The sequence below is a fragment of the Xenopus laevis genome, chromosome 9_10L (genome assembly GCF_017654675.1).
Source record: "Xenopus laevis strain J_2021 chromosome 9_10L, Xenopus_laevis_v10.1, whole genome shotgun sequence".
Taxonomy (NCBI): Eukaryota; Metazoa; Chordata; class Amphibia; order Anura; family Pipidae; genus Xenopus; species Xenopus laevis.
In genome coordinates this window covers 65,054,477-65,076,150 of record NC_054387.1, presented here as the reverse complement: position 1 = coordinate 65,076,150, position 21,674 = coordinate 65,054,477, and the positions used below count along the sequence as shown (strand labels likewise).

The following is a 21,674-nucleotide window of genomic DNA, read 5'->3' as shown; positions in this document are numbered from 1 at the left end:
GCATGCAGCTATGATTTCAAAATCCATGCAAAATGCAAATTATGGGTTGGTGTAGCGTTTTGTGCAGAATTTATTCTCTGGATTCTCTGATTTAAGCTTTATTATCAGAATAACATATACTATAAGGGACATTTATCAAAGATTTTTACCATAATTTGAGTATTTTTGCAGAATTCCAAGTACAGTCTATTTGAAGACTTTTTAAAAATGTTTTTATTCTTTTTTTAAAGTAGCATGTGTGGCTCTCAATGTAATTTACAGTTATTTTGATTATAAACGTTACAGATACACATTGAAATATTAAAATTTGGAGCAGGTTTATCAAAATATGAGATTATTATTATTATTATTCATTCCTATGGGATTTTTAGAAATGCATAAATCAATTGGTGAAAGTTAGAGTTCACCATATGACATATACACTTCTAAATATTCCATAGGATTGTATAGAATGTGAGTAAATTTTTCTGTGGTAAATGCTAATCTCACATTTTGATAAATCTGGCCCTAAAAGTTATTTTTATTTGTAAGTGCAAACATATGTACAATTTATTGTGTAAATCTGATCTTCTCTTTAACTTTGGAATGCCTAGGACTTTTGATTAAATCAATGCTAACAGAATAAAGACAAATAATTTTCTTTAGGTAAGATTTACTGTTCTTTAATGTTAGGAATCATTAAGGCCATTTGCTTATCACTTGAGATTTTCTAAGAATTAGTTCCAGCTTTAAAGTAAGAGCATAACAAAGGAAGCAAGGATGAGCTTTTTTGGGATCTCTTTTTTTCCTTCTAATGAGTTAAATAAAGATGGACATTTAACTATTTTTTTTAGAAAGGAAGAAAATACTATTGGATACATTTAGGCAGATTTAGGGGCAGATTTATCAAGGGTCAAATTTAGAGTTCATGAACTCCCATAAACTCGCATAAACTCAAAATTAAAAAAAAAATGACCAATCAAAATTTTTCAAAAATATGAATTTTTCAAACTCAGGTGAATGGGATCAACCTGCAAACTTGAATAAAATTAGAACAGAATTTGAATTGAATTCAATTTTCTCTGAAAAAAACTAGATTTTCAGGAATTTGCAAACAACTCCAAAATTATCCCAGGACATCCCCCAAAAGTTAAAACAGCTATTCCGCAGGTTAAGGTGGCGAATACTTGAATTTGAATTCTTAAAGAGCCAGTACATGATACATTTCAGAAACTGAATTTGTTTAAAAACTCAAATTGAATTTTAACTATTCCCTAGTTGAATTCCACTGAAAAAAACTAAAAAATTCGAATTTCCACTTTGACCCTTGATAAATCTACCCCTTATCTCTATAGGAAGTCTTAATTTTGCCGTTTTTTTCCCAAACACAATATAGTGCTGAGAATTTCTTTCATTAACCAGTCAAATTCTACGGGAATAATTTGTTTGAAATGCCAATGTCTAATAAGAAGCTTTTTCTTTATTGTATACTCATGTATTTTACATTTTAGAGGAACAGTTAACTACCTCAGTTAACTACCTCATTTCCTCTGAAAATATAGCATCTTGATAAATACATATGATATGAAGTATTTAATAAAATTTCTTCATCTAAAGAGCATTCAAATTTGTTATGATAGTATAAATCAAATGTTCCTCACCTATGGGTGCAGACCCAAAAATGCATAGTAAACAATTAAAGATGATAGTTACATAGTTAAATCAGGTTGAAAAAAAGACAAAGTACATCAAGTTCAACCCCTCCAAATGAAAACCCAGCATCCAAACACACACACACCTTCATACTTTCACATAACTTATATATACACCTATATCTATACTAACTATAGAGTTTAGTATCACAATAGCCTTTTTATATTATGTCTGTCCAAGAAAACATCCAAGCCATTCTTAAAGGCATTAACTGAATCAGCCATGCTTCAAATGAAAGTTCTTTTCTTCTAGTCTGAAGGGGTGGCCTCTGGTATGCTGATCCTCTTTATGGGTAAAAAGGTCCCCTACTATTTGTCTATAATGTCCTCTAATGTACTTGTAACGTGCAATAATGTCTACTCGTAAGTGCCTTTTTTCCAGAGAAAACAACCCCAACCGTGACAGTCTACCCTCATAATTTAAGTCTTCCAGTCTCTGCACAGCTCATTTATATCCCTCTTAAGGACTGGAGTCCAAAACTGCACTGCATACTCCAGATGAGGCCTTACCAGGGACCTAAAGTATAAAGAGGCATAATTATGTTTTCATTCCTTGAATTAATGCCCTTTAACCCTTTGCCTGCCAAGCACGTATGCTGTACGTTCTGGCAGGCAAGGGCTTTAACTGCCAAGCACGTACATTGTACGTTCTTGCAGTTTAACATGCTGTACTCTGCATCAGCGGCTTTAGCCGCCTCTGCAGAGACTTAGCAGTGCTGACAGCCCCCTGGGCAACAAGGCTGGGGGGCTGTCATGTCGGTCCTGCAACAGGATTGTTGCAGGATCGACCTAAAATCGCAGAAAGAAGCAACTTACCAGCTCCTCCGTCTTTCTTCTGCTCTCTGCTTCTCTGGCGACGCCCACGCACTTCCTGGCTGCAGTGACTCATCACACACGCTGCTGAAAGAAGATTAGACTCTCTCTCCTGCTCCAGCAATGGTAAGTGGACTTTATTTGATAAATTACACACTACACAAACACTAAATACACACTACACTACATTGTATAGATCTGTACACAGTTACACAATCATTTTAGTAAAGATTTTTTTTTAATTTTTTTTGGAAAGTTATGTACACTTATTTGCACTTATTTCACACTTATATACACACTGTCACACCACTTTTAGAAGTGTATACACATGTATACACAAAAAACTCACAAAGAGGGATTTTTTTTTTTTACTTTTTCATTTTACTAATTTGTGTTTTTTTACCCCTAAAAACCATTTGTTTTGGCAGCATGACTATTGGGTAATCGATTTTGGCCACTAATTATGCTGTTGGATCAGTAATTTTGTTATTTCATTGATTTACACAATTTTTGTGGTTTTATTGCAATTTTATCCCTGCATTATTTTTCCTTATGTATCTTTAGTATAGTTTTGCTGTTTGGTGCTTTGGTATAGAAAGATAGATTTTACTTTGTTTGATCCATCAGAATATGTACTTTCCAAAAATGTATGCTGTTCTGGGGGCTTTTTACAGTTTGGGGGTCTTACAACACATAACGCAAAGTTGGGGTACTGTTTTCAGCAGCTTAGTTGGCTAGTGTGAAAATTCATATGCATGTTTTTCATTTGGGGTCCGTACACACCACATACTTTGGTAAATCTATGCATATTGGGCATCAACCTATTCATCAGACTCTGACGTCCATATTTAGGGTGATTTTTCTTTGTACGTAAAACATTGTGTGCGAAAAATGCGGCAAACTGCAGCATTTTTAGTCAATTTTCAGAAATGTTGTAAAAACCTCTAAGTTTAGAAAAGCTGTACAGTTTGGTAGCTTGGTGTAGAAAGACGTCTTTATCTTTGTTGGATTCGTCAGAATGTGTACTTTCCAAAAACATATGGTTTTGGGGGGTCTTTGCTGTAAGGTGGGTCTTGAGGCACATAATATGAAGTCAATGGTCTATGTTCACAGAAGGCAAATCGGCAGCGGAGAAAACTCATATGCACTATTTTTATTTGGGGTCCGCACATGCCAGCTGCCTTGGTGTATCTATGCATATTGGTCATCAAACTGTTCAGTAGTCCCTTGGCATCAATATTTATGTTATTTTACAATTGTATGCAAGAAATTGGGTGAGATAAATGCGGCCAATTGCAATATTTTTAGGCGATTTTCAAAAATGTAAAAACCGTTGCTTTTATCGCCAAATTTAGGAAAGACTTGCGACTTGGTACTTTGGAGTACAAGGACATGTATACCCAATTTGGGTTTGTGGGAATGTGTACTTTCCAAAAATATATGGTTTTCTGGGGTGAACTTACTTTTTTCTACATTTGCCCCCCTCAAAACAATGTAAATGTGTTGATTTTGCAGTATCTGAAATGACAGACTATATGGGGGTCTTCTTTTGGGGCCCCTATATGCCACATGCTTAGGTACACCTATACATATTGGGCATCAAACTGTTCAGAGGACCCTAAGCTTTCATATTTGGGGTGATTTCTCTTGATACCTAAAAGTATGTGGGTAATACGATGCTGCAGGGTAGAAATTTTGAGGTGATTTTTGGAAATGTCACCAAAATCACCACATTTAGGAATGATTTTCAGCTTGGTACTTTGTAGTACAAAGACATGCATACCCAATTTAGATTCGTGGGAATGTGTACTTTCCGAAAATATATGGTTTTCTGGGGTGAATTTACCCTTTTCTACTTTTGCCCCCCCAAAACGATGTAAATGTCTTGATTTTGCAGTATCTGAAATGACAGACCATATGGAGGTCTTCCTTTTGGGGCCCCTATATGCCACGTGCGTGGGTACACCTATACATATTGGGCATCAAACTGTTCAGAGGACCCTAGGCTTTCATATTTGGGGTGATTTCTCTTGATACCTAAAAGTATGTGGGTAATACGATGCTGCAGGGTAGAAATTTTGAGGTGATTTTTGGAAACGTCGCCAAAATCACCAAATTTAGGAATGGTTTGCGGCTTGGTACTTTGGAGTACAAAGACATGCATACCCAATTTAGATTCGTGGGAATGTGTACTTTCCGAAAATATATGGTTTTCTGGGGTGAACTTACTTTTTTCTACTTTTGCCCCCCCAAAACAATGTAAATGTGTTGATTTTGCAGTACCTGAAATGACAGACCATACGGGGGTCTTCCTTTTGGGGCCCCTGTATGCCACGTGCTTGGGTACACCTATACATATTGGGCATCAAACTGTTCAGAGGAACCTAGGCTTTCATATTTGGGGTGATTTCTCTTGATACCTAAAAGTATGTGGGTAATACGATGCTGCAGGGTAGAAATTTTGAGGTGATTTTTGGAAATGTCGCCAAAATCACCAAATTTAGGAATGGTTTGCGGTTTGGTACTTTGGAGTACAAAGACATGCATACCCAATTTAGATTCGTGGGAATGTGTACTTTCCGAAAATATATGGTTTTCTGGGGTGAACTTACTTTTTTCTACTTTTGACCCCCCCAAAACGATGTAAATGTGTTGATTTTGCAGTATCTGAAATGACAGACCATATGGGGGTCTTCCTTTTGGGGCCCCTGTATGCCACGTGCTTGGGTACACCTATACATGTTGGACATCAAACTGTTCAGTGGACCCTAGGCTTTCATATTTGGGGTGATTTCTCTTGATACCTAAAAGTATGTGGGTAATACGATGCTGCAGGGTAGAAATTTTGAGGTGATTTTTGGAAATGTCACCGAAATCACCACATTTAGGAATGATTTGCAGCTTGGTACTTTGTAGTACAAAGACATGCATACCCAATTTAGATTCGTGGGAATGTGTACTTTCCGAAAATATATGGTTTTCTGGGGTGAACTTACTTTTTTCTACTTTTACCCCCCCAAAACGATGCAAATGTGTTGATTTTGCAGTATCTGGAATTACAGAACTGATAGCTCAAATGAGGTGTCTACATTTTAGGGCCCATATATGCCACATGTTTGGGTACACCTATATATATTGGGCATCAAATTGTTCAGCGGACCCCAGGCTTTCATATTTGGGGTGTTTTACATTGATACCTAATGATTTGTGGGAGATATGATATTGTAGATTGGAAGCTTTGAGGTAATTTTTCAAAAAATTCACCAATTTCTATAAAACATTATAACATTAGGAAACAATTGCAACTTGGCAGTTTGGAGTACAACGATATATTTACCCATTTTTGATTTCACCAGAATCTGTTCTTTCTAATAATGGGTAGTTTTCTAGGGTAAACCTACTGTTAGTGGAATGTTTGGCCTTGAAAGCAGAAGTATGCCGTTTGGGGAGCGGTGCTTTGGAAATTTGTACTGCTTGTAGATTTTGATCTATACAAGTGAGAAATCTCCATAAAATCTCCATAAAACGATATATATTTGGTATTGCTGCATTTAGGAGACATAGACCTTTCCAAATAGGCTGTGTTCTCATACATAAAGTAAATGATGTTTCTGATATATGTGATTGTTCTTTGTGAAACATGATTTTCTTCATTTTATTGGACACTTAGAAGCCAATATTTTTTTACAGAAGTAGAATTACACCAAAATTCCTGCATATTTTGAAAGTTCAGGTTGTCCTGAAAAAAACAATATATTGTTTTACTGGGTAAACTAAAAGACCGCCCCAGGAAAGGCCCTTAAATTGAAAGAGTGCAAAATATCTAAAAACTGCTTGGCAGTAGATGTTCGCATCTAGGACAAAATGGCTGGCAGGGAAAGGGTTAAATGATCGCACACTTTACTAAGGTGTTGTCTAACTACAAATCCTAGCATACTTAAACATATTATCAAAGTTACAGCATGCTAGAAGCCCCATTAAAATTCAAGAAAAACACTATTATATTTATTATATAACAATCTAGCCTTTTCTAAAAATGTATATGCTTCAGAACAGAGTTTTTGGTAAATAACACAGTCAAGAGGAATGTTAATATCTGTTTAGTGAGATGACTTGACAACTAGATTAGCTAACTAGGCTAAACTAAAGGTTGGCTCTATAGCAAGCCTTTGATTTTAATTGAATACAAATTCTGGAAAATTATCCAAGAAAAATAAAAAGTCCAGTTTTCCTTCAAGAGTTTATTCAATGCAATATGTCTGCATTTAAGGGAATATTTTTTCTTATCAACACTATGGGGCAGATTTATCAAGGGTTTTATTTAAGATTTATCAATTTATGGGGAATTAGTTAATGGACCTGTAACCATGCTTTTTTATAAAATGGGAAGAAGAAATGAAAATATCATTGTCAGAGCAAGAATGGAGTCATATATGTAAAGCAAATATAGAAATATCCAAGGATACAAAATTACAAGAATTCAGTTATAAGTTAATATCAAGATGGTATTATACCCGGACTAAACTTCATTATGTATGGATTGCCTGACGCATGTTGGAGATGCGGGAAATGTAAAGGAACATATACCCACCTATGGCTCGACTGTCAAGTTGTTAGACCATTTTGGAGTTATGTTCTGGGAATTTATATATCATGTACAGATGAAGCACAAATGTTACTCCTAATAAAACTATTACAGCTCCGGTAATTAAACTGATGATGGAAAGAAATATGATACCACATAACTGGAAAACAAAAACACCAATTAATAAGGGAATGTGGATCAAGGAAATGGAAGAAATAAGAGGCATAGAAGAAATATATAATAAATAAATAAAATAAATAAACACCATAAATTATGGGATCGATGGAGTGATTTTTTGAGGAAGGAAGGAGTATAATAAAGGAAGATAGAAAAGGAGTTAGAAAAAGAAAGAATATAAAGGGAAAGCATAATGAAAATAATTATGGAAAATTGTAGTGATCGGAATTTTTTTTTTCTTTCTCCTCTTATTTTTCTATTTTATTTTATTTTATTTATGTATGTTTAATTCTTTTGATATGTTGATTATGATTGTGTAATGATAAAACATTGTTTTGATTGTTTAACTATGTTTCTTTTATAGAAATGAAAAACGGAATAAATAAATAAAATGTAAAAAACGATTTATCATGGGTCGAATTTCGAATTAATAGGAGTTTCTAAAAACTCCCATAAACTCGAACTTTGAAAAAAAAAATATCTATTAAAAAATTAGCATTTTTTAAATTCGGGTGAATAGGATCAACCTGCAAACTCAAATTGAATTCAATTAAATTTGATTCGAGATTTTTCACAAAAAAAAATATTTTTCAAAATTCCACCAAACGACTCCAAATTGGTTGTAGGAGGTACCCATAAGCTAAAACAGCAGATTCTGTAGGTTTTAGATAGCAAATACTCAATTTGAATTCTGAAAGGGACAGTACCTGATAAATTTCAAAAAAAATTTAAACTCAAATCAAAATTTGGACTACTCCAAGTAGGGATGTGCACCGACACCCATTAAGGTGTATGGCCTCAAAAACATTTTGTCATGCGGCGCTTCTTTTTTTTTGGCGTTCAACGCTATACAAGTCTATGGGTGTCATTTTTTCGGTGAAACAAGGCGAAAAAATTTGCCCATCCCTACTCCCTAGTCGAATTACACTAAAATAAACTCAAAATTTGAATTTAAAATTTCCAATTTTCAATTTGACCCTTGATAAGTCCGCCCCTATGTATTGTATTTTCTTTGCTTAGATTGTTACCTCTCAGTGTTAAAACCAGCTGGTCCATGGTTTTATCTCATTATTGTGGACACCAATTTGGGTATTATTTATAAGGGACTGTACTCAAATAAATACATAAAATACTTTAAATTATCCTAAGTCCACGTTACACACCTCCCTGTATATGTTTCTTCTGAATAGCATTTGTTGAAATATAGATAGAATAAACTAGGATATTATTGAAAAAACATTTTAGTCCTGTGCTAGTCTACAATGTGACTATAAATATCATCTATGATGATTAAACAGAGAATCATGTCTATCTTTTTTGTTATTGTTTGTTTGTTTCTTTTACTCACTCCACACTATAGAAATTATTGCCCATGTGAAGATAAATTACTTGTAAGCCATACAATAGCAATAAAAAGAGCTACAGTAATTTATGCAATAACGGAATCTTTGTTACAAATATAGAACAATCGAGGTTGATGTCCTATACAAGTCAATAGGAGTTGCATTTCTCCTATTTGTGCAAATTTTAATAAATTCAACTTAGAGGTTTTTCAGGGTTTTTTTTATAGCAATTGCTCGAAAAATTCAAATACTTAGATGTTTTCGAGGTTTCTTGTTTTTACTGGGATCATTAAGCTTTTTTTGTGGTTTTTATATTCAAATCTTTAAAAAAATTACATGGCATTCATGGATTTAAAAAATAGTTTATTTATGGTTTCAAAACCTTTAATACCACTAAATTGAGAATGTTGATAAATGGCCCTCAAAGTCCCTATATAATATTTTTTTAACATTTTAGATTCCTTTCCAGCATTTTAAAGAAAGAAAAGCGTACATCCTTTTTAATGAAAGCATCATATAAACTTTTAATAATAATGTTTACTAATGTATAATACTGAATTGTATATATAGAGGCTTCTTTTTGCTGAATATAGATATTTGTAAAAATGGACACTGGTCTGTTCAATATTCATAAGTCAGGCTAGACTTGTCCCCAAAATACATGTATGTACTGTATAAAGTGCACTGGCTATCACTGTTGACTTGCAGCATTGGGTACCCTGTTTTATTCTAACCAGCACACTGCAACTGTGTGGTGTTCCCCTTGGAACTATTCTGCATTTATTTGTTTATATGACAATGTACATTGATTTCATTCATCGTACATACCCCGTCTTAGAACTAGACTCTATTTCTGGGACTTAACAACTCCCACTAGAAACTAGTGAATGAAGGGTTAACTAAGCAAAGGAACCATGCCTAGGCCTTAGACTTATATCTAGATATAGATATCTAGCAATTTAAGATAACTTTGGAAAGGAGGATGTCTTGCCTTTCATATTCTTTAGACTTAAAAATACTTCAGTGCTGCAAAAATGTAAACTGACATTTTTGTGACTCTTCCTACATATGTTTGCATTGTTCACTGAGCAGTAGTTTAACATTTTTTAATTCAAGTCTCCAGCCTTCTATACAGAATGCTACTTCTTAGTTCAAAGAATTACAGACACAGGCAACTAAATTCTTAAACATCAGTCTTCTAATTGCCATTACTCTATTCATTATGCTAACGGTAATATATGAAATCTATCTAGGCATTTTGCCCAGTGTTAAGTACAGTACATAGTTGTCTTTTCTAAGTGCTCAAACCACTATTAATGAAAACTAATTGCTCATCAAATTCCACATTAAAATGCTTTTTTTGAAATCTTGGAAATGAGGTATGAAATGGATATGAAATGATATTGTAACACATTTCAAATATTTGCCGCACAAATATTGTTAAATACTTGCATGGAGCTGAGACAAGAACATTCTCTGCTTCTTCTGGAAATAATGTTTCTCAATAACATGCTCCAAGTTTTCTAGAAAGCATGCTCAAAAAAAAAAAGTAAAAATAAGTACAACTTGATTTTCAAATGTTTACACTTGTACTTAATTAAAATAACAGCATTTTCATATAGTTTCATCATATGTTCTGTTCATATAAGAAACTTAATTAATGGAAGTGTGAAACAGAAAACCATTACAATTAATTTAATGAGTTTTTGTTTTAACTTTAGCTTTTTGTTAAGTACTTGATTTTTTTATTTGCTTAAAGACCTCATTTATGGTGCTTTTGCCAAGTACATGTCGCCACAAGTGTAATCCAAGTCTCTGCCTTTAATTACACTTAGAAATATAATTCATAAACTGGATGCAACAATAACAGAACTTTCTTGAAATATAACTGGCTACATACCTCTGGCTACATAATGTACAGAATAATTCAGGTTTCATATAAACAGGCAAAGCCAGAGATATTCACTTTATAATGTACTTAGGGGCAGATTTATCAAAGGTCGAAGTGAAAATTCTAATTAAAAAAATTACAATTTCAAACTATTTTTTGTGTACTTCGACTAGGGAATAGTGCAAATTTGATTTGAATTTGAGAAAAATTCAAAAATTCATATATAGAAATTTATCATGTACTTTCTCTTTAAAAGTTTGACTTCGACCTTTCACCATCTAAAACCTGACGAATTGCTGTTTTAGCCTATGGGGGACTAGAACCTATTTGGAGTTAATTGGTGGTCTTTTAGAAAAATATGATGTTACTTTGATTCATACTATTCGAATTTGAACAAAAATGGCCTATTCACCCGGAAAAAAAGGTAGATTTTTTTAAAAAAAAATTCAGTTGTTTTTTTATTCGAAATTCGACCCTTGATAAATCTGCCCCTTATTATATCTACTTACAACACAGACATTCTTAATATTTTCTAGTATGGATTATTAAAATATCTTAATATGTAACTGATAATCTGTCCACAGTAGCTTTGTTGTGCTCCTTTTGTAAATGGATGCTTAGTATTGATGGACTACTGGTTATCCCAAATATTTTATCAGCATACTCTAGATAGTTAGATTTTTTAATTTAGATTTCTAAGGATTTGTTTGATTAAATATCCCAAAATATATTGAACTATTTTGGAATAAGTGTTCCAAAACAGTTTATATTATCTACAGTGATCTCAATAAAATAAGGGAATTCAGCTTACAATTTTAGTTTATCCAAAGAAATAATTCACCATAGCCAACTGTACATAAACTATCTAACAAAGTTTGTAAAAAAAAAAAAAAAATTTTTACACCACACATTGGCACCATACCATGGATACCATAGTACACAGTGTAAAGTTACACAGTGTACAATATTTAAGATGTACAATGAAAATTGGCATATGTGTACAATAAGTTGTATATTGTGTCACTAAATAAGGTGTTAGCTTGAACAAAGTTCATAAAACCAGTGTTCAACACATCTGCTTTTTAATTAGCATTGCATCGCACTTTTCATACCCGAATTTCTTTGTTGCCTGATTTTGTCTCATTTTGTATCATTTCAATGCATTACACCAGGTGATAGAATCTTACTCTTCTCACTAAAGAGACAAAAAGCTACATGCTGCTGAAATCTGTATTATGGATAGTCATTAATCAAATGTCCAAAGCTTTGTTATGACCTTCAGATTCCTTCTTTGCTCGACACCTCACATCATCTCTTCACTTGTGTCTCTACACATTCCTGACTGACTCCAATATTTCTTTCAGAGCCACAGCCTGTTCTCAGCACCTACTTCCACTGCTATTTTCTACCCTTAAATCTGTCTTACCTTACTTATGAAATTGTGCCTTTGAATTCTGCTGTAGAGAATTCTTCCTACGTTTCTTTTAAGTTAGATTCAGAAGTTACCACCTGGAGCACTCCAATTGCAACTAATTCAGTTTTGGCATTATTAGGCAATGATTTGCCTAATTGCCATATAACACTGTGTGATACTGTGTTTGAATTATGTGACAAAAGATGTATGGGAAATGTCAGTTTTGATTGTGGTAGTTCCCTGGTGAAGAAAAGGTTCATATTTACTCTTGATTAGATAATTATATGGCAGAATGACTGTTCTAATTAACTGAGACTTTTTAAGGAAGTGGAATGCACATAGTACAGAGCATGAGCAATAAGATCTCATTATAGGCACCAGGGACCCTGTGAACATGTGACTACCCAGAAAAGAGTATATGATATAGAAAAACAAGTTGGTTATGCTGGCTAACAAGCAACCTATTGCTCAATTGAGGGATAGGAGAGTGGTTAGTACACCAAAGATATCTCACATCTTAGGCACTGTATTGCCTGAAAATAGAGGTGAACTTTGGTAATCCACTTGAGAAGATCTCTGTAAAGACTGTTATTAGAACACTGTGTGCTGCAAACTGCCTAAGATCTACTGTCAATGATAATAATAATGATACTATTAACTACAGTCCTCTACTGTGTCAATGGCTGAGCTCCATGACTGACTGGTTTGGTGAACATTTGACAATGCTTTCTGTACATTGGTATGATTTGAATTCCACTGCAAATACAGTTTCTAGCCCAGGGGTCAGCAACCTTTACTATCAAAAGAGCCATTTTGCCCCCTCTTCCACTAAACAAAAATAGTCTGGAGCCACAAAACATAACACCGCTTCTAAACTCTTAAAAGTTTTAACCTTTTTTTAATTTTAACTGTTACAACAACAAAAGTGCAATGTGTAGAACTACTTTGAAATAAATTAAACACTGAATAGCCCTATTAAATGCTTGTGTTCTCACCTGTTTAAAGGCGACGGCTATAGACGTCATTAAAATATGCGTCACATCCACATCTATAGCCCTCGCACCTGCTGCAGCTGGACTCTGAAGGCTTCTCTCTTGTCTTGAGTGTGCGACCGTGGTAAGGACCATGATGAATCATCTTGCTGCGGCTCGGTCTTGCCTGGGATGTCAACCTACAACCCTTGCACCTGTTGGCAGCTTCTCGAGCCGCCAGCTGGTGCGAGGGTTGTATAGACGACGTGATAGGAAAAGCCGCAAGACCGAGCCACAGCAAGCAGAATGAAGAGCCACGGGTTGCCTACCCCTGTTCTAGCCTGTTTGAATCTGCACCACTTCAAAATATTTACTGGCAAAACATCACCCACCTATTCAAACAGGAAGCTTAAATAGATGTTGGATTCCTACATAGGAGAGGTTAGATCAGGCTGCAGGTTTGGGGAGAAAGCAATTGTTTTGCTGCATCAAGAAGAAAAACATGCCTTTAAGGCTCGAGCATTGCTGAAGTTTCCCAGAAATGACTATATATTAGGATATTATTGCATATATATTTCTCCAGTATTACACAGGTGCTGTATCAAAGAATTCTCAGTGGATGTCATAAATTAATTTTTTGCTTTAGATCATTTTCACAAATCTCTATCTGTTCAATGTTATTGGATAACATGCCGACTTTTAAGAGGTATATTGCCAGCTGTGTGATTATCCTCATCCATTATAGCACAGTGTGAATGGGTTGTCATAGTAGCCATGAAAATATACAGGGGCACATTAACCGCAATCACGGCAGTGTAGGTCAAGCATATTAAGGATACTATTTTGATTTCATTTTCTTTAATTGTAGGTGCAGGAGACCTACCATCTTCTGTATCTCCAGATGACCAATTCTCAGAGGGCTAGTGATGAGATAACCCTGTGCAGAATTATCCACTAAAGACATTTTTGAAAAATATAAAAACAAAACTCTATTCTGTGATCTGAGAAAGAGATAACAGCATTTTCTTAATACATGACGGATATTAGCAGGAGAGGTAGGTGACATAGGTGCTACTTACAATAAATTAGTGTGGTTACATTATCTCCTTTCATAACCACACAACATAAATTGCTTAGATCACTGCAATAAGCATAACAATAAGCATAATAATATGCCACTTGAAGTAATGGCTGAATCCATGTAATGCAAGGAAAGACATCAACAGAGTAAGAGAATCTGCACCTGAACTCTCTGTGATGTTTTTGGCAAATATGTAATGCTTTCTTCTTTTTAATGTAAGTCAGCTTCCAAGGTCTGCATAAACCTACTATATGTTTGTGCTCATTATTTTTGTCTTCTCTGAATCACTGGCTAAAGTTCTTTTCCAGGGCTTGCTCTAGAAATCATGATTTGTTCAAGTTTATGTATAAGTCAATGGCAGAGGTCCAATGACCCATTTGAAGATGTTAATAGCCTTCCTGACATTTGAGGTTTTTTTCAGAGACTAAACTCAATGCAAAGTTTTTTGTGTCTTAATATTTGTTCGAGTTTTAGATTTTTTTCTTAAATGATATACTATTCAAATTTTCAGTTCATTCGAATTTAAAAAACTCTTTCTATTTGACCTTTGATAAATCAGCTCATAAATGTATGTATGTTTTTGTGTTCACTGAATTATTTTTACTATTTTTAAACTAAACAGAGAAAAAAAGTTCAAGCTGTAATGTAATAAAAACAAAGTCGCTAAAAGTAGGTTAAAACTTCATAGAATGCAACCAAATACCTCCCAGATATAGGGACTTTACAATGTATCATGTGGCGGTGACCCATTATAGCCTCTTTCTGGAAACTCATTGGAGACATTATATGTATAATTTTCTTTGAAGAAGTCAAACTAGACATTCTATCTACTTTAGTTGAAAAAATTACTAGACTACTTCATAACCATGGAACAAAGGCTTCTGAATTACATTATGATGGCCTGCAGATTCCCATAATTGGAAACAACCCTTATTACTTTTAAAATCTGAGGTGCTGTCCAGAGTGACACATACAAGAGCTATGAAAAATATGACTACTAAACTGAGAGGAACACTCCTTCGGTTTCATAGGATATGGCCTGAATGGGACTACAACAAGTTGGAGGGTAAAAAAAAGGATGTAGGTCCTTAAACAAATAATCCTGTTCTCTGGCCTACCTTAGTACTAATGTTCATTATTAATACCTATCTTAGCTCCACCAGGATGTTACATTATGGGGCAGATTTATCAAAGGTAGAATTTTGAATTTATGTGAATTTTTTTATTCTAATAAATTTGAATATACTCACAACTCGAATGGGAGGTTATTTAAGAAAATACTTGAATGTCGAAAACTTAAATGAATACTACCAACCTAATTTGACTAGACTGGAATAGAGTTTTTTCTCTGAAAAAAACTTGAATGTCAGGAAGGATATTTCAAATGGGTCACTGGACCTCTGCCATTCAATTCTACTTGAACTTGGCAGGTTTTAGCTGGCTAATAGTCAAATTCAAATTATTCGCAGGGTCAAGGTATGATAAAACTCAAATTCTCGTTTGAATTATTCCCAACTCAAATTTATGAGTTGTGACCAAAAATACAAAAATTCAAATCCAAATTTACAATATAAGAAATCTGCCCATATATGTTGTTCTTTTTCTCTCTCCCATTTTTCTAACACTTTCCCATTTCTTGGTACATTAAGCAAACAATGTAGACCATCTCCTTGTAATTAGTCTGTATTGATTTAGGACCAGTTCTTTGTTCATATACCTATTCTGTAAACTTTCACATAATCAATGTGTAATTTTGGAGATATATATTTGTAATGAACCTATGAATGTTTTATGTACTCTGTACCATATTCTCTCACTTTCTCTATTATTCTACTTATTCTTCAGGAAAATCTAAGTTTGCAAAAAGAAGAGTAGACTCAATAAATAGCACCTACCTCTTCCCCTGTCCCTCACATATCACTCACCGTAAACAACACCACCTTTCATTCCACCACACAGGCAGGTTGCCTAAGAGTTATCTTAGACTCTCATCTGTCTTTTTCACCACACATGCAAACACTTGTATAATCTTGCCGTATTCAACTGCGCAACATTGCTCGAATAGACCATATCTCAGTTCAGAATCAACTAAAACACTGATTCAGTCTCTCATCATCTCCCGCCTTGATTACTGCAACTTACTCCTCACAGGTATTCCAACAAGTCACCTTTCACAACTCCAATCTGTTCTAAACGCGGCCACTAGACTCATTCATCTAGCTCGCCGCTCAACATCAGCTGCTCCCATATGTATGTCCCTTCACTGGCTCCCAATCTCTTCTAGAATCAAATTCAAATTACTTACACTCACATTCAAGGCCCTTAATAATGAAACCCCTCTGTATATTTCATCTCTAATCTCCAAATACACTCCTTCACGAAACCTACGCTCTGCTTCTGATCTTCACCTCACTTCTCCTCTGATCACTTCTGCCCATTCTCATCTACAAGACTTCTCTCGGGATTCTGCTATTCTCTGGAACTCTCTGCCACAAGCTGTCAGACTTTCTCCTTCTTTTCAAACTTTCAAGCGCTCCTTAAAGATCCATCTGTTTAAAGAGGCTTATTCGATGTACCTTTATTAATCATTGTTGTATCAAAAATGACAAAATGTTTATATAATCCTAATGTCTCAATTGTACCCTAACCTTTAGTTTGTAAACTCTAATCTCTAGGTCCGTCTAACCCTATTGTATTCTGTAATCCTTGTTTGTTATCCACCATTTATTCCCTGTTTGCTATAACTGCAGTAAAGCATTGCATATCTTGACAGCGCTATATAAATAAATGATGATAATGATGATGATGAGGATGATGATGATGATGATGAACGTAATGAACAAACTTTAGCAATCAGGTCCAATACCTTATTGTGCAGTAGCCCACCAACAGTTAAGAAAACTGTGACCATGTTGTGCCAAACCCTGATCAATAAAGAAATCAATAAATATCTGAAAAAACTGCCAGTAAATTTCAAGTAAAATTTAGAAGGAACCAAGCTGCTATGTTATGTTAGACTCATCATAGTAACATACATAGTAAGTTAGATTGAAAAAAGACACATCAAGTTCAACCTTTTAACTTTTTTAACCTGCGTAACTGACAGTTCATCCAGAGTAAGGCAAAAAAAAATTTTCTGACTCCAAAATGAAATCAGACTAGTCCCTCGATCAACTTGTACTATGAGCTATCTTGAGTGATGGAGACCAAAACTGTACGGCATATTCTAGATGGGGCCTTACCAGTGCTCTATAAATTGGAAGAATGACCCCCTCCTCCCGTGAATTAATGCCCCTTTTAATACAGCTCAAGACATTATTTGCCCTTGATGCTGCTGACTGGCATTGCTTGCTACAGCCAAGCTTATCATCTACAAGGACTCCAAGGTCCTTTTCCATAATGGATTTGCCTACTGCAGTCCCATTAAGGGCTGTATAAGTAGCTTGGATATTTTTACATCCCAGGTGCATGCCTTTACATGTATCAACATTGCATCTAATTTGCCACTTAGCTGCCCAGATTGCCAGCTTGTCAATATCCTGTTGCAAGTATGCCACATCCTGGATGGAATTAATTGGGCTCGATAATTTTGTGTAATCTGCAAACACTGATACATTACTTACAATACACTCCCCTAATGAACAATTTAAATAAAAGTGGACTCAATACTGAGCCCTGAGGGACCCCACAAAGAACCTTACTCCATGCAGAGAATGTACCATTAACAACCATCCTCTGTACCCGACCCTGTAGCCAGTTTCCTATCCATGTGCTAACTACTTCATTAAGCCCAACAGACCTTCGTTTAGAAAGCAGTGGGGCACGGTATCAAACACTTTGGCAAAATCGTGAGATTGTAATCCTTTTTAAATATTGGAATGACATCAGTTTTTCTCCAATCCATAGATACCATACCAGATGAAACTGAATCTGAGAAAACCAGAAATAGGGGCTGGTCTAAAACTAAACTAAGCTTTCTTAGAAAATGTATGCCATCAGGCCCTGGAGTCTTGTTTACATAATTTTTTATTAAAGCATTATAAATCATATCCTTGGTCAGCCACTCACTAGATTGAACGGAGCCATCAGAGCAGCTATGAAGTGAGCGTGGGAACTCAGACTCCTCTATTGTATACACTGAAGAAAAGAACTGATTTAGCATTTTGCCTTTTCTGTATCTGTTACAACCATACAGGTACCATTGTCTTAGCCTCTGCCGCAATGCACTCTTAATTTCCTTTCTTTTCCTTCCGGATTGCTGATTTACAACATTTATTATAGTGTTTATATTCATTAAATGCAGCTTCTGTCCCAACAGACTTTTAGTTTTAAAATGCCTTTCTCCTCTTTCCTATTAAATGCTTTACTTCTATATTAAACCACATCCTACTGTAACTTTAAGGATAGAGGCCTAATTTCAATTAAAATTATTCATTAATTATAGCATTATTGAAACTGTAATCTAGAAATATTTTAACTAAAAATTAGATAAATATAGCACTGGAATTTACCATACATTGTTGTTCTATTCTAATCCAATTAATAATATGAAAAAAAAAATCATTGTGGGATCTTTTAGATTCTATACCTGTATACAGTGGGAATGTTATACAAAACTTAACCTTATTTTTCAGATCACAATCTATTTTACTTTTTACAGTTACACAAAGCACACTATCTCAGTTTAATTAGAATCCTAGGGAATTTAAACCCACTTTAAAACTGTCCCGCTGTGACCTTAATTTCCTAAAGTAGATAGCCCAAACGTAATTAAAAATGAAAAAAGAGTAAAAAATTAGAACCCCACTTACAACAGAAATGTCAGTCATCTTGCTCTCAAGTAATATAATTTCTTTTAAATATCACACTGCAGTTTAACAATAGGAGAAAGGATATGTTGCTATTTTGCTACTAGAACACTATGGTGGAGTATGATAGGAAGTATATGCCAGACAAATAGAGGCCTATTGACCAAAATTCAGATTTACATTTTAAAAAAGAAAGAATGTCTACTTATTTATTAAAATATCAAAATATAAAGAGCATGAACAAATACAAATGCGTAAAGAATCCGAATAGAAATTCGAACCTTGAAATCCTCATTTTCGTCTTTGTGTGATCACAAAATAAAAATTCAAAAATCTTCTTAAAGCTCAAAGCAAAGGAAGATTTTTCATTTTGCAAAGGACAACACTGACTGACTTCTACATGGCCTTGCCAGGTTTTAGATGGAGAATTTTGTATTAGAGTTTTTCATGGTTTTTCTAATTATTAAATATTGAGGTTTTTTTCGTTCAGAGTTTAATTAATTACACAATTTTTAGTGCTCATAAATTTGATTTAAAGAAACAAAAAAAATTAATGTTAGTAAATCAACCCCATTGAGTTACATCACTAATAACTTGCTATTATGTTTTTATCTTGTGGAATAAGATCAGAGGGAACCAATATAAACATGAGGAGAACATACAAGGGGTCATTTATGAGCAGTCTCATTTTAATGGTTTTAGAGGTTTTTGAAACCATGAATATAAAAAGCAATTTAAAAAGAGCTGAACTGTCCAAAAAATATGAATACCTCTAAAACCTCTAAAAGTTTGAGTTTTTTTGACAATTCCTAGCAAAAAAAAAAAATCAAAAACCTCTAAAAGCCTGAATTAATTAATAAAGGTCCAAAAGTATCAGCTCAACACCCACTGACTTAGACCTCAGCAACTTTTACCTGGGGAATTTCAGGGTTTTTACGCTTAATAAATCTTGAGTTTTAAAGAAGTATAGAAACTACAAAAAATGTTTAGAGATTCATTAAAAAAAAAGAAAATAAATTAGAATGTTTGTAAATCGGCCCCTTAGAGTCCAAGCTGAAGAACAAAAGCATGCCCGTTAGTGGTCATGTCTGGGGTATGGCTCCACTCATACTCATACAGCTCATCCTGAATAGAAATTCCAGTGAAAGGTGCACAGTATAATATTACTGGGGGAAAGGCAGACCTGTCCTGACTGCCTGCTGTATTGGCAAATTCTTTGTTTTTCATAAACCTTGAAAATTCAAGTTTTGGAAACTTGAATTAAGAAATAATAGAGAGTGTAATTGTTACTGAGAAAAAAATGGAATTGTGATAAAAACTCTAATTCAAATGTCGGACCTATAGTGCCTAGTTTAGAACTGAATCCAGAAAAGTTCATTGCAAGGTAGTATTGCTATACATTGCTAATGACATTCCAGATCACATAAGACACATATTTATTTAAAATTTATAGCAGAAAATTTGAAAATCAGGTGCTTCCATCTCTAAATGGAATAACTCATCGAACATAAATGTTAGTTGTCTATTGTTGATGTTTCTCCTGTTTACCAAGTGTGTGACTGTATCTTAGGGACACTGGAATATCCATATATCAATATAGAGGTCAGGGTACAAAGAGGTCATATGACATGAAAGTTTAAGTTACACATCATTCATGATGTACGAGTAGCTAGCTTTGTTGTGGAGTTATTTACACATTACACAAGTTCAGCACAGTCTTTAGCAGGTGCTTGTAAGTGGAGTCATTCTACTTTAGTCAAGTAGCAGTACTATTCCACTACATTCTAAATTCTCATTGAGAAACTGCACTGTAAAATACTAATGCTGACAATATTCATTTGTCTATATGTAACACTGGCTACTTGGGATTGGCGAATTTGACCCGTTTCGTTTTGCCAACAAATCGCCACCTGCAAAATGTCAGCGACGCCCATTAAAGTCTATGGGGCAAATTCACTCAGATGCAAAGTTGCGCCAGGCGCAACTTCGCCGCACTTCGCCGCACTTCGCCAGACGTAGTTTCGCCAGCGCTCCGCAAATTCACTAAAATCCGAAGTTGCGCTCAGGGGTAGCGTAAGGTTGCGAAGTTGCACTAGCGTTGATTCGCTATGTAAAGCAAAGTTACGCTAGCGAAGGCTAATTTGCATGCGGCGCCAAATTCAAATTTCAATGGAGGAATACGGATCAGCACTACAAATGCCTAGAAAACCTTCAAATCATCAAATAAAAATTTTATTTTGCCCTACACATGTGCCCACTGTCTAGGTAAGTTGCCATGAGTCAGGAAATGTAGGGGGGGAAGGAGGGGAGCCCCAAAAAATTTTTTGATCTTTTTCAGCCTATCACCCATCATGTAGAAAACACGCCAGCGTTTTTTGGGACTTTTTTGGGAGAAATACGTATCAGCACTACAAATGCCTAGAAAACCTTCAAATCATCAAATAAAAATTTTATTTTGCCCTACACATGTGCCCACTGTCTAGGTAAGTTGCCATGAGTCAGGAAATGTAGGGGGGAAGGAGGGGAGCCCCAAAAATTTTTTTGATCTTTTTCAGCCTATCACCCATCATGTAGAAAACACGCCAGCGTTTTTTGGGACTTAGAAAAAAATTTGACTTTTTTTGAAACAATCCCTATCTACTCTATTGCGCTTCGCTAGTGAATTTGCGTAGTTACGTCGCTAGCGAAAATTCGCCTGGCGTAAGGGTGCGAAGTAACACTAGCGAAACTATGCCAGCGTTTGTTAGTGAATTTGCGCAGTAACGAAAATGCCAAATGCTAGCGAATTAACGCTAGCGTTCGGCGCTTCGGCGCTTAGTGAATTTGCCCCTATGGGCATCAAAAAAAATTTGTTGTGCGGCGAAATTTTTTTGACGCACGTCTTTTTATTTTGTCGCAAA

The 21,674-nt window shown here is 34.9% G+C and overlaps 1 protein-coding gene across 1 annotated transcript in view; it reads left to right on the top strand.

The window, feature by feature from the left end:
• LOC108701836 (low-density lipoprotein receptor-related protein 1B) overlaps window positions 1–21,674 on the top strand; it is a 676,036-nt gene that overhangs the window by 412,790 nt on the left and 241,572 nt on the right. The gene's annotated exons all lie outside the window — the stretch shown is intronic.